The 14,839-nt window shown below is 47.2% G+C and overlaps 1 long non-coding RNA gene across 1 annotated transcript in view; it reads right to left on the bottom strand.

Moving 5' to 3' along the window:
* Positions 1 to 14,839, bottom strand: part of LOC117868655 — a 40,023-nt gene that overhangs the window by 17,885 nt on the left and 7,299 nt on the right. The window contains exon 2 of the long non-coding RNA XR_004643689.1: positions 1,368 to 1,501. This is a non-coding gene — a long non-coding RNA (uncharacterized LOC117868655). The remainder of the gene's footprint in view (positions 1 to 1,367; positions 1,502 to 14,839) is intronic.

The following is a 14,839-nucleotide window of genomic DNA, read 5'->3' as shown; positions in this document are numbered from 1 at the left end:
TCCTGTCCCAAGAAGAACCATGCTGTTTAATATTTTGGCCCAGACAAAGCGGCTTTTCTTTTTATTTATTCTCTTAATTAAACGCCAATTTAAAAGGGAGAGAGAGAAAAAGGCACTAACCACTTAAACCCACACTACACCCAGGTTGCTTAGTTGGAGCAGTTATGGGCTAATTAGATCCTTAAGTGATCATTTGAAATTCCATATCAAACAATTCATAATCTGGAGTAAAAGAAAACAACAACAACTAGACTGCAACAAGAGGAAGGTTCCCATGCCTGTCTTTGTGTCTGTGCTATTTATAAAGCCCCAGTCATTGATTGTACTATCTAGGCACAAAAGAGAGTTCCAAAAAGAGGCCTCTGCTCTTGCTTTCCTCTGATGTTTAAATGCATCCAAAATCCATCTGGAGATTCCCCTCCCCATTGGGGTAGGGGCATATTTCACTCCTACTCCCAGCTTTAAATTGCTTCCAGATGACTCAATTATTTTACACATCTGCATGGTAACATCAACGGCATCTCCGCTCTGCAGGGGACAGACCTTGGGCAGCTGTTTGGCAGCCAGAATATTAGAACCAAAGATCCTGGGTTCTGCCTCCCTGCTGTTTATTAGCTGTGTGAGTTGATAAACTGCCTGGATGGACGCTTGGCCTGACTCTGCAGCTCATCTGAGCCTAGGAATACAGTTGTTTTATGAGGCTCAGAGGTTCTCTACTGCATCTACACATTAACCTGCTCTATACATAGGAGACAGAGCTGGGAAGAGCGAGCTGTACACCTCTACCCCGATATAACACAAATTCAGATATAACGCAGTAAAGCAGCGCTCGGGGGGGGGGGGGGGGGGAGCTGCACACTCCGGTGGATCAAAGCAAGTTTGATATAATCGCGGTTTCACCTATAACGCAGTACGATATTTTTGGCTCCCGAGGACAGCGTTATATCGGGGTAGAGGTGTATTTTGTAAAGCTGGTAAAGCTATTTTTCCTCCCCCGCACAGAATTTGGAACATTTTGTTCATTTGAAGCTTCTTATTCAAATGTCTGGATTTTTTGTGAGAGATTTCTAAGTTAAGTGAAACAAACTTTTTTGTTTCATGTCCATTCAAAACAGGAAATGTTGGTTTTGTTTTGATTTGATTCAAAAACTGAAATTTTCCATTTCATTTTGGAATTTCCTGTTGAAAAATAAAATACATATACATATCTAATATAGTAATGCTCCCCCAATGGTTTCCCTGGGGGAAAAAAGTTTTTGATAAAACTCCATTTTTGGGGTGGAAATTTTTTCAATGGAAACGTGTCAACCAGCTCGAGTATTCTGTGAAATGCAGAAACATGAGAACGCACATTTTTGTGAAATTACCTGCAGCACCTTCGGTGTCAGGGTTGTCTTAGTCAGAGCAGGACTCCTGGGTTCAATTCTTGGTTCTGTTCCTCGCTCAGCTGTGTTGCTTTGGGCAAGTCGCTTCCACATATGGTGTCTCAGCTGTATCTTTTCTAAAATAGAGAAAATGACACTCACCTACATGGCAAAGGACTGTGTGGTGTTTAATTATTTAACTCAGTGTGCGCCTGGCCCATGACTAGGACATCTAGGCACTATGGTAATGCAAAGAATGAGAATAATAATAGAATGCATGATGAAGAAGTGTTCCGAGATCCTTGGCTGGAGGTCATGGCGCCAAACGTATCACAACTGAGGTGATGTGACATCACTGAGTAGGACTGGGAAACTGTAAACCCTGTATTGGTTAAGCTGACTGGCAGGGTATTTCCCTGGGAATGCCCTTCTCTTTTAAAGCCAGGAGTTTGCTAGCAATGGTGCTGTAATACACTAAGGCGTTGGGGATGGAGATGGGGTTCTTCTCCGTTTTGGGGCAGGAATAAATCTCCTGGGTTTCTATGGGCAGGTGCTCTGAGTTAGCCATTTGGGGGCTGAGCTGAGCAAGGCCAGTATTTATTTCCCTGTTGGCCATCCAAGGCCAATCTCTCAGTAGGCCGAGATGGCCCTACAGTAAATTCAGGGCATTTCAGCTCTGTATTCAGTCAGGCTTCACACCCTGATCCCTCACTCCCCCATAGGAAGCAATAGCTGTGTGACTGGAGTGGCACAAGTTGTCTGAGTATATGAAGCTCTTTCCTGGGGCAAGGATGGGCCTGGCCATTTTCTGAGACCATTTCAAGCCCATCAAAACTTCATTTACTTTCTCCCTCAAATTGCATCTAGCATGGGAAAGTGCTGCCCTCCAGCTGAACTCTGAGACAGCACCTCCCAAGGGTCTCTCTCCTGTCACGGCCCAGAGGCCAAGGTAGCTTGGCCCCTGGAGCGGGCTTACAAAGTTATAGATCAGAACCTGAACACTCAGGTTCGTGAACCTTGTCCCCCATGCTGCAGGAGAGCAGTGTCTGGAGAACAATACATTAATTAGCACTGGCTGTTCAGCTCCCACCGTGATCAATTTGACCAGTGTCGCTGATGCCTTAACATTTGACAAGCTATTCTATTCCCCTCTGCAAGATTTATCAATTATCAATGTCTACCTCTGTGTGGCATGCAAAGGAGGGAGATAGAGGGAGGGTGTTGTGGGCAAAGGAGATCTGTCTGAAGGGGATTCCCATGCTGTAGCAGACTGCTCATGTTACTGGGAGCTGGCTGTGGTTGGGGGCGCGTGTGAGGAGAGGGTTCTCTCTCCTTTTAATTAGCAGAATCTGTCAGGTCCCCCGACCTGAGAGAAAAGGAAAGATGGGTGAGTTTGCCTGAGAGAATACACTGTGATCCTAACCAAAGGAGGCCAATGGCCCAAAGCCCCCGATTTTCAGCCCTGAGTGCAGGCAAATGTAATGACACTTGTACAGAGAACAAACCAGACGCCTCTTAACCCAATGGACTGGGACCTTAGCGCAGAGGCAGCTCCAAATTCATGAGCCTCATTACAGGTGCCAGCCACTGCAGAGGGACCAAGAGCCACCATGTTCATTGTGCCGTACACAGTGAAAGAAAGGCGAGGTTTGCACCATCACAGCTTGCGCCAACAGCTGTGGAGATGGGAACTAACTGCAAGTATAAACAAGGCCTAAGAGCAGACTCTGCTTTGGCACGGCTTTCTCAGCGGTAAATCTCAAAGCACTTTACTAAGATGGGCACCTTGGTCAACCCTAATTGGAGCCCAAAGACGGGAAGTGATTTGCTCAAGGTCACACACCAGGTCAGTGGCACAGCTGAGCCTAGAACCCACGTCTGGACTCACAGCCCACGTTCAAGCCAGTAGAGTGGCAAGATCTGGTGGGGAAAGGCTGTAGGTGGCCTGAAATAATTAGTCAGCATTGCCGACTCTTGTGATTTTCACAAGTCTCACAGAATCTGTGGCTTTTATTAAAGTCCAGCTCCAGGCATCATGCAGTCATGTCAGAATTTCAGCTGTCTTTTCCAGTAAAAAGTGTTTCTAGCCCAGTGGTCCCCAACCTTTTTCGTCTGGTGGGTGCCAGACAATGAACCACGGAGGACCGTGGTGGCCGATGAGCATCCCCTGAAATGCCGCCAACAAGCGGCAACGTCAATAGGCGTCGCTGCCGAAATGCCGCCGAGAAGCAGCAGCATCCAGAGGCGTCACCACTGAAATGTCGCTGAAAATCGGCGGTATTTCAGCGGCAACGCCTCTGGATGCTGCTGCTTCTCGGCAGCATTTTGGTGGATGCTCGTCCGCTGGCCAGTATGCGGGCGCACTTAAATGCCCCAGCGGGTGCCATGGCACCCGTGGGCACCGCAGCACCTGTGGGCACCGCGTTGGTGACCCCTGTTCTAACCCTTCTGGTTGTGGGGAAAAAACTCTTAAACAAAAAGCTCAGGAACCAAAAGGCAAATCAGAAACCCCACATTGTATCATTTAAAAAAATAAATCTCATGACTTTTATATGTGTGGGATTGGCAATACTGGCACTGGAAGATGGATTTCCAATACTTAACAATACCAGTTCGGAGGACAACGGGCAGCTCTGATTGCTGGGGTACAAATCTTGGATCACATCCCAGGGACAGCCAGGCTGGTCTCCTTTGCATCAGGATGTTTCAGGGAAGAAAAACCACCCCTTTTTGTACCCACAGAAAATCCCCTCACCTCCATGCTTCACACACACCCCCTCCCCAGCTGGCTGCAGAAAAAACACCTGGGGCATCAGTCAAAGCCTACCCTGATATGCCTAACCTTGCCCCTTCTGAGCTACCAAGGTCCCCGCAGCCCCACGACAAGGAGGACAGTGCTCTAGGTGCCAGGAGTCTGATCAGTATGCAGAGCCTTTATTAGTATTGGCTTGAGTATTGATAAGAAAACATTGTTTCAAACTTCAGACCTCATTTGCCTGCTAGGAAACAGCAAAGCGAGTAAGAGAGACTGAAAGGAGTCTATGTTCTCAGAGGCACATTTAGAATTCCAAGGCCCTTTAAAGCAGGCATGTGGTCCGGGAAAATATCTGATCTCAGTGCAGGTTTGTTTTTGCTGGAATTAGCTGATGCTTATTTTAAACTCCTGTGGCTCAGTCATCTCCAAGTCAACCTCAGTTCCCTCCTGCTCCCCTTCCAAGGGGAAATTACAATTCTGCCTCTGTTGCAGAGGGCATCGGATGGGCAGGACAGCGCAGCTCCGCTACGTAATACCGACAAGATTACCAGCTGATTGCTGGAGCAAAGTGTTGCATTTCAACTAAAGCCAGGGAAGATGGAGGAAAAGCTTTGGAACGTTGTCACTAATTTCTAGTGAAGGACAAACCTCACAGGGAGCAGAGGTTCACTATGGCTAAGCCCGCAGAAGTTTAGCTTCCCCCCCCCCCCCCCCCCCCAAAAAAAAAAAAGCTTATCTGAACGCTTAGGCGAGGTAGGCAACCGAGTCCTGGCGCTGCTCTGCTGCCAAGGACCTTTACGCCTTGGCTGGGCTTCTTTTCGTTCTCTTCCGCCTTCATCCCTCCTCCCAAAACAACCCGCCCTGCCCTGCTTCTCCCTTCTAGGCCTGTTCGGCCTCCTCCAGACTGAGGAACAATGGGAAAATATTAGTGCTTGAACTCTTTCTTTCCAGTTCAACATAGGGACGGATATTTGGTGGCCCAAGTGACACGAGTTTGGCAAGCTTCATTCCAAGTGTCCACACTGTTGGCAGTCTTGTTGGCTGTTTTCAGCAGGGAGGCCAAGAATTCAGTGGACCACTGAGAATGAATTAGTAGAGGAGATGCTTCCAAGAGAGCAGCTGGACCCACCAGCAGGCAGCAGGGTGTGTGGGAAGCAGACACGGTTCGTCCTCCCATGTGGTACCTGTTCTATGGATACAAGACACCAATCCCCTGGGTTGTTATCCTGGCACCTTTTACCAGCATAAAATTCACTTAAAATAACAGGTGTCTCATCCGACATGTTCAGCATCCTCTGTGATCTACAAGGGAACCACTGCCAGGCCTGGCACAAGATGGAAGGAACAAGTCGCTCTGCTGGGGGGGGGCTCAAATTGAATCTGGATGCCAGTAGCTGAATGCATAGCTCACCCGTTTCCTCCCCCCTCTGCCCTAGACACCTGCAATGAAACAAGCTGCCAGCTCCCAGGATGAGATACGGATGTTTCAAGTTCCATTGTTCACTCTATCAGCAGTGATTCAAGGCTTCGTCAGACGCGCCCCTCAATTAAAAGGTAGCCAGACAGCAGCAGGCACCAGGAACACAGAATATTAATTCCGGACGCTCCTGGGAGACAAACAGTCAAAATGAGAAATGCCACCACGAGGGAAATCCATTTCAAAGGGCAGCTCAAGAGGAGGAGAGAGATGTTTTTGTCAGAATCTTCTATGCTTTGTTTCAGAATAAATCCTCTTCGTCCTCAGCCCTTCAGCTGCGTGGGGAATTGGTGCATGTGTTCGCACGTTCTTCCACCGTTGTAGTAAATCCACTTCTTTGAGAGGCTGTACCTAGGTCAACAGAATAACTTTTCCACCAAGCTAGCCCTGTCTACAATGGGCTTAGTCTCTCGGGGGTGTGAATTTTTCACACCCCATGGTGATGTGGCTAGGTCGAGCTCACTTTCTAGTGAGGACCAGCCGTCAGACACTAAGCATCCTCTATACAAGAGAATCCTCTTCACACTCTCCCAGGGCATGACTCAACAGTAGGCATTAGCTTCAGAGCTGGGTGGGAAATGGTTTCCCCATCCCATGAAAATATTTGAGATATTAAAAATGAGAAATTTTTGATCGGGACAAAAAGTCAAAATCTCAAATTTTCAAAAATCTGAAAAAAAAATCTGTTTGGGTCAGTCAATGCATTTCATTTCGACTGTTCTTTATTCTTTAACAGTTTTGTTGGCTATCATAGCTTAATTTTAGAAAAAAAATTGAACTGGAAAAATCAGAATTTTGTTTTGATTATGTTGAAACAATGTTTTAACAATTAAAAAAAAAATTGAACTTTTTGTCAAATTGTCAAAACCGACCCTTTCCTACAAAAAGTTCTCATTTCGAGGTATTGATATTTTATAATAAAATGTTTTGGCAAAACACTCCCAACCAGCTCTAATTAGCGTCTCTGGGCTCCAATGCTCAGATCCAGTTTAGGATTCAGGTTTAAAGTGAAAATCTGAACTCAATTTCTCTCTTGCGTTTGTCAACACCAAACTGCAGCAATCTCTCACAGCCAAACACACGTCTCCACCATCCTGAATTGTGGAACTCTCAAAAGGCGAGCTCTTCTTATGAGACTTCCACCACTTTGGCCTCAAATTCTGTGAGAACAAATTCCCAGTTAGGCTTTTTCTGATTTTTAATCCAGCATGGAATAAAATCTGTTCAGATGGATTTTGCTCTGGGAATTCAGATCCATCTCCCATCACATGTGCTGAGATACAAAAGGGTTAGGGTAGAAGTTTTGGCCCCTTCCTAGTATATAATATAAATAAGCATAGAACCACCATGAATTTACACTACCTGCTAGGAGAGCCATTGCAAATTGGGGCCTGATTCAAAGCCCACCAAAGTCAGTGGGACACTTTCCATTGTCTTTAATGGGTTTCTGGCTCAAGTCATTTGTGAATTGGTGAGCAAGTGTAATGATAAAACTCAACATTGCTGCTTCCTCTAATATTTTTCATTAATTTAGGCAAGAGCAGTTGACTTGTAAGTGATAATGATACTTTATATTATACACTAGTGAGCGTTCTATGGAAGAGCTTGTAATTGAAAGCTCAGCACAGTCCCGACTATGAAATCAGAGCTGAGAAGAGGGCGGAGAGCAGGGACAGGTGTCTTTGGGGAATCATAGAATATCAGAGTTGGAAGGGACCTCAAGAGGTCATCTAGTCCAACCCCCTGCTCAAAGCAGGACCAATTCCCAGCTCAATCATCCCAGCCAGGGCTTTGTCAAGCCGGGCCTTAAAAACCTCCAAGGAAGGAGACTCCACCACCTCCCTAGGTAACGCATTCCAGTGTTTCACCACCCTCCTAGTGAAAGCATTACTGGGCTTGTGGATCAGTGATGTGTGAATTAGCAAGGCTCCAATGCATGTCCTCAGAGATGGGAATAGCTCCCTGGCTGTACCTGGGAAGTGGAGAATTGACCCCCCTTTTGGGGTAACCCTAATCATGAATTACACATGAAAATCTGAAACAGGGGGTCTGTAGTGCGACAAATTCAGAAAGGGTTTTAACATAGAAAGAGAAACGCTATTAGAGTGCGGTAGGAACAGATAGGCCTCTCTTGCGGGATTAGACGCAGCTTTCCACTGGAGACACCACTTGGGTCTTTAAAGAGACACTCTTGCCCGCCTGTCCCAGGTACTGTCCGTCCAGGTAGATTGCACCTACGTGTGCCTCTGAATATTTCAGGTAGGTCTGTATTGGTGCTGAATTGCCAAAAGTACAGTACCAGGTATCCTTGGCTCTTTCATCTGTCTAAGCATTTATTTCACACTTACGGACTGCCCTGAACATCCTAAAACCAATACCTGAACCCTCTGCATTAACCTAGCTTGCCTTGCCCCGTTGCGTTGCACTGCTGCACATCAATATTGACCTGAATCCTGATGCTCCATCTCCCTGCACTGTGCTACTGCACATTAGTATTAGCTGCATCTCCTTGCACTATGCCGGTGCATTTCCGTTTTATCTCCATCAGAGTGCAGCGTGCACTTGCAGCAGGTTGGACCACGTTATGTTAGTGACACCTGCATGGCAATAGGCTCTCCCATTATGCTGCAGGTCTCTAGAACCGAAGTATATTCCCGTGCACTCTCCCCCCCCACAGGATACTACAGCAGAAAGGGCACTTCCCAGAGCCGGAAAGTTTCTAACCTGTCCTTTGTGCCTCAGAGTTTTGCAGGGTTCGGAACTGACACAGCTGGGCTTCATTAGCCAGCAGCTTCAGAACTCCGATGGCTGATTTGTTGTTAATGAAGCTTTGAAGTAAGCAGCCAGCACTCGTGATGGACTGAATGCTCCAAACCTGGGCCAGCTCCTGCCAGATATCCTTGAAGTCTCTCACAGCCTCTCTTCGGGACACTGTTCTCTAGGATGCCTCTTGCAGTGAAAACACCCCACTGACCCTGCAGAACCGATGTGGCCAAGCTTCAGAGACAGGGTGCCTGCCTTTGAGTTTGACAACATTGCTAGGTCTGAGTTTAGTGGAGACTGCTAAGAAAGCAAACCAGGGGATTCGCCATTTCTGTTTGGTTTTTCTTCAAGAAAGAGTAAATTCCCTTCATGTCTGCACAAATGGGGCCTGTAGGTTTAACTGCTGACTAGGACAAGCTCCAGGGATGTGAGACAGCCTGGGAACACTTCTCCTTTCATGTTGTATCAAGAGACTTGGAATTCCATGATGGAATAACTGTTCCCCCCTGGTGAACTAGCATCAGGTGTTTAAGGCTGCTACATGTCTCCCGAGAGGATATTAAAGTAGAACAATTGTGGTACTTTTCCCTAAATGACAAGCCGCCAATACAACTACAGGATACTTTCCCAGCTCCTGAGCAGATAAAGTTTGGAGCCTTGGAGTGAGTTATTTCACTCCTAGCGAGGAACTAAGTGGACACAGACTCCAGAGATTCTTTCCCAGTAGAATATTACGTAATGTTATGATAGCGTGCAGAGCCCCCATAGGGATCAGGGCCTGATGGTGGTAGGTGCTGTCCAAACACATAGTAAGAGAGTGTGGGATTAATCCAGTGCTGAGCTCAGCAGCTACCAGATTCTGGCCTTTCTGGTCACTCTTTCCTGGTTGGCCCAGGTGTCTGTCAAAATTACAGACCGAGTTGGGTGCTGAAGTTCTCAAGGTTGGACAGTGGTGTCCTTCCTCATCTACAGCTGTTTTACAACACATCACTTTTTTTGATTCAGTAACCCTTTTTGGGTATTTTTTCCTAACGTCTACACTGGTAATTCACCAAATGAAGCGAAATCCACATAATCCTCTTGCAAAATGATTAAGTGTTCCTACATATAGGCTTGCATTTGCTTCACTAAATTGGTCCAATACCTGATTTCAGTTAACCTGGTGCTGGTTTTGCATGCAGACCAGCTCTTAAAACCAAGGAGCGACATTCTGGCTCCATTGAATTCAATGGGACTTCTGCCCTTTACTTCAATCAGGCCAGGATTTCATCCAAGGTCTTCAGAAAGTTAAAATCAGCACAGCTCCATTTAAGTCAACAGGATCTGGCCTAAAATTTAATATTAGCTAATTGGCTAATTAGTTATTAGTTGCTAATGAACAGAAACTTCACAGGCATCTATGGTCAACACTGGTGATCAACCTAATGCTGAGCTATGTGGGATCTGCAATACAGCTGCAAACAACTTATCTGCCAAGATCCAAGGCAGATCAGAAGTTCCCCCAGGTGACGGAGAGAAAGAAGGCAGGCTCCAAACTCCAGCTCGCTCCTGGAATCCGACAGCTCTTTGGCCCTACCGAGTCTCCTCCTGGCCTAGAGCTAAATAACTTTTGGTCTCCAGTTGTCGACAGGCCTTTAGATTTCAGATCAATCATTTCTGAAACTCAGAGCTGCAGCTAAAATGCTTTTGGAGTGTAACAGGATTTTTCACAGCCTACACAGTGGAGGCTAAAGTTGCTCATCACCTGCTGTTGTAATCTGCACCGCTAAGCCTCCAGCTCTATACAGAAAGCTGGACTTTGCTTTGCTTATTTGCGTTCTCTATTCCCTTGCATCCGGCAGCCATATTTCAGGGAGGAAACGCTAATCTTTTTTCCCCCTGACTCCAGACAAAGGCATTTCAAATGAGATACAAATTGCTGATTAAATTATTGGCTTTGAGCCTCATCTAGGAAGAGCCCAATTAAAGAAGAGTCCCTGTTAAAGGGAAGAAAGACATTTTTTGTGACTCTTACTGAGCGCTGTCGAGAAAGAAACTCTCCCCCCTTTGCGAGGGGACTATATTTGTCTTAAGCTAAGAAACAGGCCTGGTGGTCCCCAGTCTGTCCCATCTAACTTGTCTGATTCTCATCCTCAACACAAGGCTAAAAGAGAATGTTTTTGGGGAGTAGGGTGAAGACCCTGAACTGGGACTCTGGATATCTGGGTTCAGTTCCCTGCTCTGCTCATTTATTATTAATCTATTTATTTTCATTACAGTAATAACAGAGATTGGTGACCCATTGGGCTAGGTGCTGTATGAACACATAGTTGGAGACAGTCTCCACCCCAAAAAGCTTGCAATCTAGACAGACAGTGTGCAAGGGGGGGGGGGGCGCACAGTGACAGGAGGGGAATTGTGCATCATTACACAGCAGTAGGGTGACAATATGTCCCGATTTTATAGGGACAGTCCCGATTTTTGGGTCTTTCTTATATAGGTTTCTATTACCCCACACCCCCATCCCGATTTTTCACATTTGCTGTCTGGTCACCCTACACAGCAGGTCAGTCGCTGACCCAGAAGTGGTATCTAGGTCTTCTGAATCTGATTGAGTGTCCTATCCACTAGACCACACTGCGCCTTTTTCTCGGATTCCCTGAGTGATATGGGGGTAAGTCATTTTAGCTCTCAGTGCCTCAATTCCCCATTGGTACAATGTGGACAATAGACCTGCTTGGTTTTTTTATGGGGCAGGGCCTGTCTTAGTACATGTTTGTACAGGACCCAGCACAATAAGGCCCTGATCTTGTTTGGGGCCTCTAGGTGCTACTGTCACGCATTAACCCTGTTCAAACCAGGAGAGCCATTCGGCCATTGGAACAGAAGGTTTCAAGTAGCCCAATCCGTTCTGCACATTCAGCTTTCCTTTGGGAGCTTCCACAGCCAATACAAGGAAAGCATAAGGGGGAACTGCAGTGATCTTTGATTAGTTGCATCGTGTAAATGCTATGACAGCTCCCGTGTTTCTTCATAAACCCAGTTCTCAGCCTGACTGTGTAGCAGTTCGTGCATCTTTCCATGAATCTGCCTCATGTAAACCTGGGCAGATTGATGGTTCTGCTCAGTGGTGTCGATCCCAAGCTTGTCCTTGGTTTCAGCTGGGTTTCCATTTGGGTTTTTTAAATTAATATTAAACCAGTGATGCACAGTAAATCTCCGGGGCTGCAAACCAACACTGGAAACATGGTTTGTGTGAATACCCCGACACCTCGTATCCCCACACACTGACCCCACTGAATAAAAGAGCCTGCTGCCAACGTATGCCCACAGGGCCCACCCCCCAAAGGTCTGAGGGAAACCCCTGCTAACTGACATCCCTATGGACAGATGCGCAAAGGTTTGAACTGAACCCCCCAAAGTCTGATCGCCAGATGTTTGCACAAGCCCCTGACTAACTGGGATCTGTATTGATTTTTCCCCATGGGTTTGCATAAAATCCCTGTCCCTTGCCTGGCTCTGCTCCTGATCACCTCCAGTGCATCATTAATAGACTCAAAAAAATGTTTCAAAGAAAAGGAAAAGAAAATAATAGACTCTCTAGGGCCCGATTCTTCTCTGCCATGTGTCACTGCAACCCATTTGGAGTCAGTGGAACTGCACCTGCATAAATCTAGTGCAACATGGTGGAAAAGCATCTGTACACTGCCAGCTGTTTGGGGCAGGGATTGTGATACTCTCCGCCTTTGGAAAACACTCAACAATACAATCTAAATAACTAATAATCATTGGATCAAATTCACCTCTGGTGTAACTCCATCGATTTGTCTCCCTGCAAAGCTGTAGATCAAGTCCATCCTCCTGCAATGAAGTTACTTCAGGGATGAATTTGACCCATGGCATTCAGACTAGGTAAGCATCCAGGCTGAAGATGCTGGGATAGTGGAGGACTCGGCCTTCATTAGATTCTATTATAAAAGGGATGATATACCATCTTCACAGATAAACGCAAACCTTAATGCAGAGGATTGCTGTGTAACTGGGGAGTTATAGATGTTAGGTTTGTAGCTTTGCAAAAAGCACTTTCTTATGGAACCTGAAATGACCAAGATTAGATTGAATTAATATGTACGGGTGTTTCTTTTAATAAAGATTTCCAGCACAAGCATTTCATAAAAATGCAAATCTCGGTTGAGATTTATAATTAGTAAGGATATGTGCGGAGCTAACAAATTATCAGCAAAGCCAAGCTCGCCACAGATAATTGCATAGATCGGAGCTCAGTGTCCGATCAGACCCTCTGAGCCTTACAGACGCCCAGTGGGTTCAGGGTCTCTGAGCTCATAGCTTCACTCACTATGTAACAAGAGGCAAGACTGGATGGACCACTGGACTTTCCAGCAAGGCAATCCTTCTGTGCCTACGTTTTTCTTTTTTCATTTGAAATATGGTAGCATCTAGGAGCGCTAAATCAGTGGCTCTCAAAATTTTGTACTGGTGACCCCTTTCACACAGCAAGCCTCTGAGTGTGACCCCCCCTTATAAATTAAAAACACTTTTTTATATATTTAACACCATTATAAGTGCTGGAGGCAAAGCGGGGTTTGGGGTGGAGGCTGACAGCTTGTGACCCCTCCCCCCATGTAATAACCTAGTGACCCCCTGAGGGGTCCCGACCTCCAGTTTGAGAACCCCTGCCCTAAATGGACTCAGGACCCCATGGCACAATGCAACACGCACAGATTTAGTGGAAAGACCGTCCCTGACTCAAAGACTTTACAATCTAGTATAGCCTGAGCCATCAGAATTCATCTCGAGTAGCCACACTTTCTATACAAGGGCTATTGATTGTCACAGCATTTCTGCCACTGCCTTGGAAATGAAGTCCTGGCATTGAAACACCCCCCTCTTCAGAGCCTCACCAGGCTAAACAGAGAACAAGGGGCTCTTCAAATTGCACAGAGGCAGGGCTGGCTCCAGGCACCAGCTAAGGAAGCGGGTGCTTGGGGAGGCCAGTACAAAGGGGCGGCTCCATCCGCTATTGGGGCGTCCTGTCTGCGGCGGGAATTCGGCAGTGAGTCCCTCAGTCCCTCTCTTTTTCTTTGAGCTGCCACCAAAGAGGAAGAGAGGGAGTGATGGACCCCCACCGCCGAACTACTGCCGAAGAATGGAGCGGCGTGATTAAGCGGCTGCTGAAGTGCCGCCGATTTTTTTTTTTGGCTGTTTGGGGTGGCAGAAAACCTGGAGCTGGCCCTGCACAGAAGCCCCTCAAGTTTTAAGAGCAGGAACGTAAGAATAAGAGGAGGGGCAGGCAGACCCCAGCTATGACTACCGGTTCTCCAGACAGCCCTCAATGGATCATACTGAAAAACACCCCTTCTTCCCTTTCACCCAGCCTGGGCCATTACCCCATTACTCCTGGTGGAATATTAACTCTCTGATCACGGTCACCCAATGGGAGCCGAGTGGCTATTCATTACTAGCATTGCTTTCAGGTCCTTGGACACATCTCTCTTAGGCCAGCTCCGAAGCAGCGCATTGGTACCAGTACAGCTGTGCCGCTGCAGTGCATGGGGTGAAGACGCTCTATGGTGATGGGAGAGAGCGGAGTAAGCTATGTGTGCAGGAGAAGTGCTCCCGTCGACAGAGCGCTGTGCACACGAACATGTATGTCGGTGTAATTTATGGCGCTGGGGGGGGGGGGTGGAATATTCACACCCCTGAGTGACATGAGTTTCACGGACATAGGCTGTCGTGCAGACATAGCCTTAGCCTGCAAGGTGTAACAAATATGGTGGAACAGTCCTTTGTACAAGGGGCTCTAGTGGCAAACTCTCACAGGGTGCTCCACTCACCGCTTGTCTGGCGCCTCCTCTTGGTCGCTCTGGGGATGAGCTCTTGAGGTAGATACTCCTTCCGCAGTTTGCACACTGTTACTCTCTCTCTGGTCTGCACCTCCTTGCTCACTCCAGGACCCTCCGCATCTTCTTTGTGACTTAACCCTCCGGGGTACTCCACTCCAGGCAGTACAGTCCATTAGCAGTCCTAGGCAATCCTCCCATTCGCTGCCTCCATTCCGTGGTGGCTGGTAGGGGAACCCAGGCCTGCCCTCTTCTCCAGGCTCCAGTCCAGGGACCTTCAGTGCCACAGTTCTGGGCTTCCTCTCTCTGCTCCTTCCCTGGACTGCTTCCTAGGCTGTGGTTCCCCTTCTCTCTCTGGGTGTGCTAGTTGCAAAAATCCTCCCCCCAAGGAGTCACTGCAAACACTCCTCCCTCTTCCCAGGAAGTAACTGCTACATGCAATCCGGCAGCCTTTCCCAGCAGCTTGTCTGTAGCCTGCTACCTATTCCTGCACAGGTGAGCCTCTCTCTAATTAGCTGCCTCCAGCCTAAAGCTCCCCTGTTTGCAGCCTAATTAGTTGATTGGGCCCACCTGGCCCAATTCAGCTCTTGCAGGGCCAGTGTGTGGAGCAGTCCCCCTTAAACAAACTCAAGGGGAAGAA

Source organism: Trachemys scripta, chromosome 21, assembly GCF_013100865.1.
Source record: "Trachemys scripta elegans isolate TJP31775 chromosome 21, CAS_Tse_1.0, whole genome shotgun sequence".
In the NCBI taxonomy this organism is placed as follows: domain Eukaryota; kingdom Metazoa; phylum Chordata; order Testudines; family Emydidae; genus Trachemys; species Trachemys scripta.
Note: the sequence above shows the minus strand (reverse complement) of the source record. Positions and strands in the feature narration are given on the sequence as shown.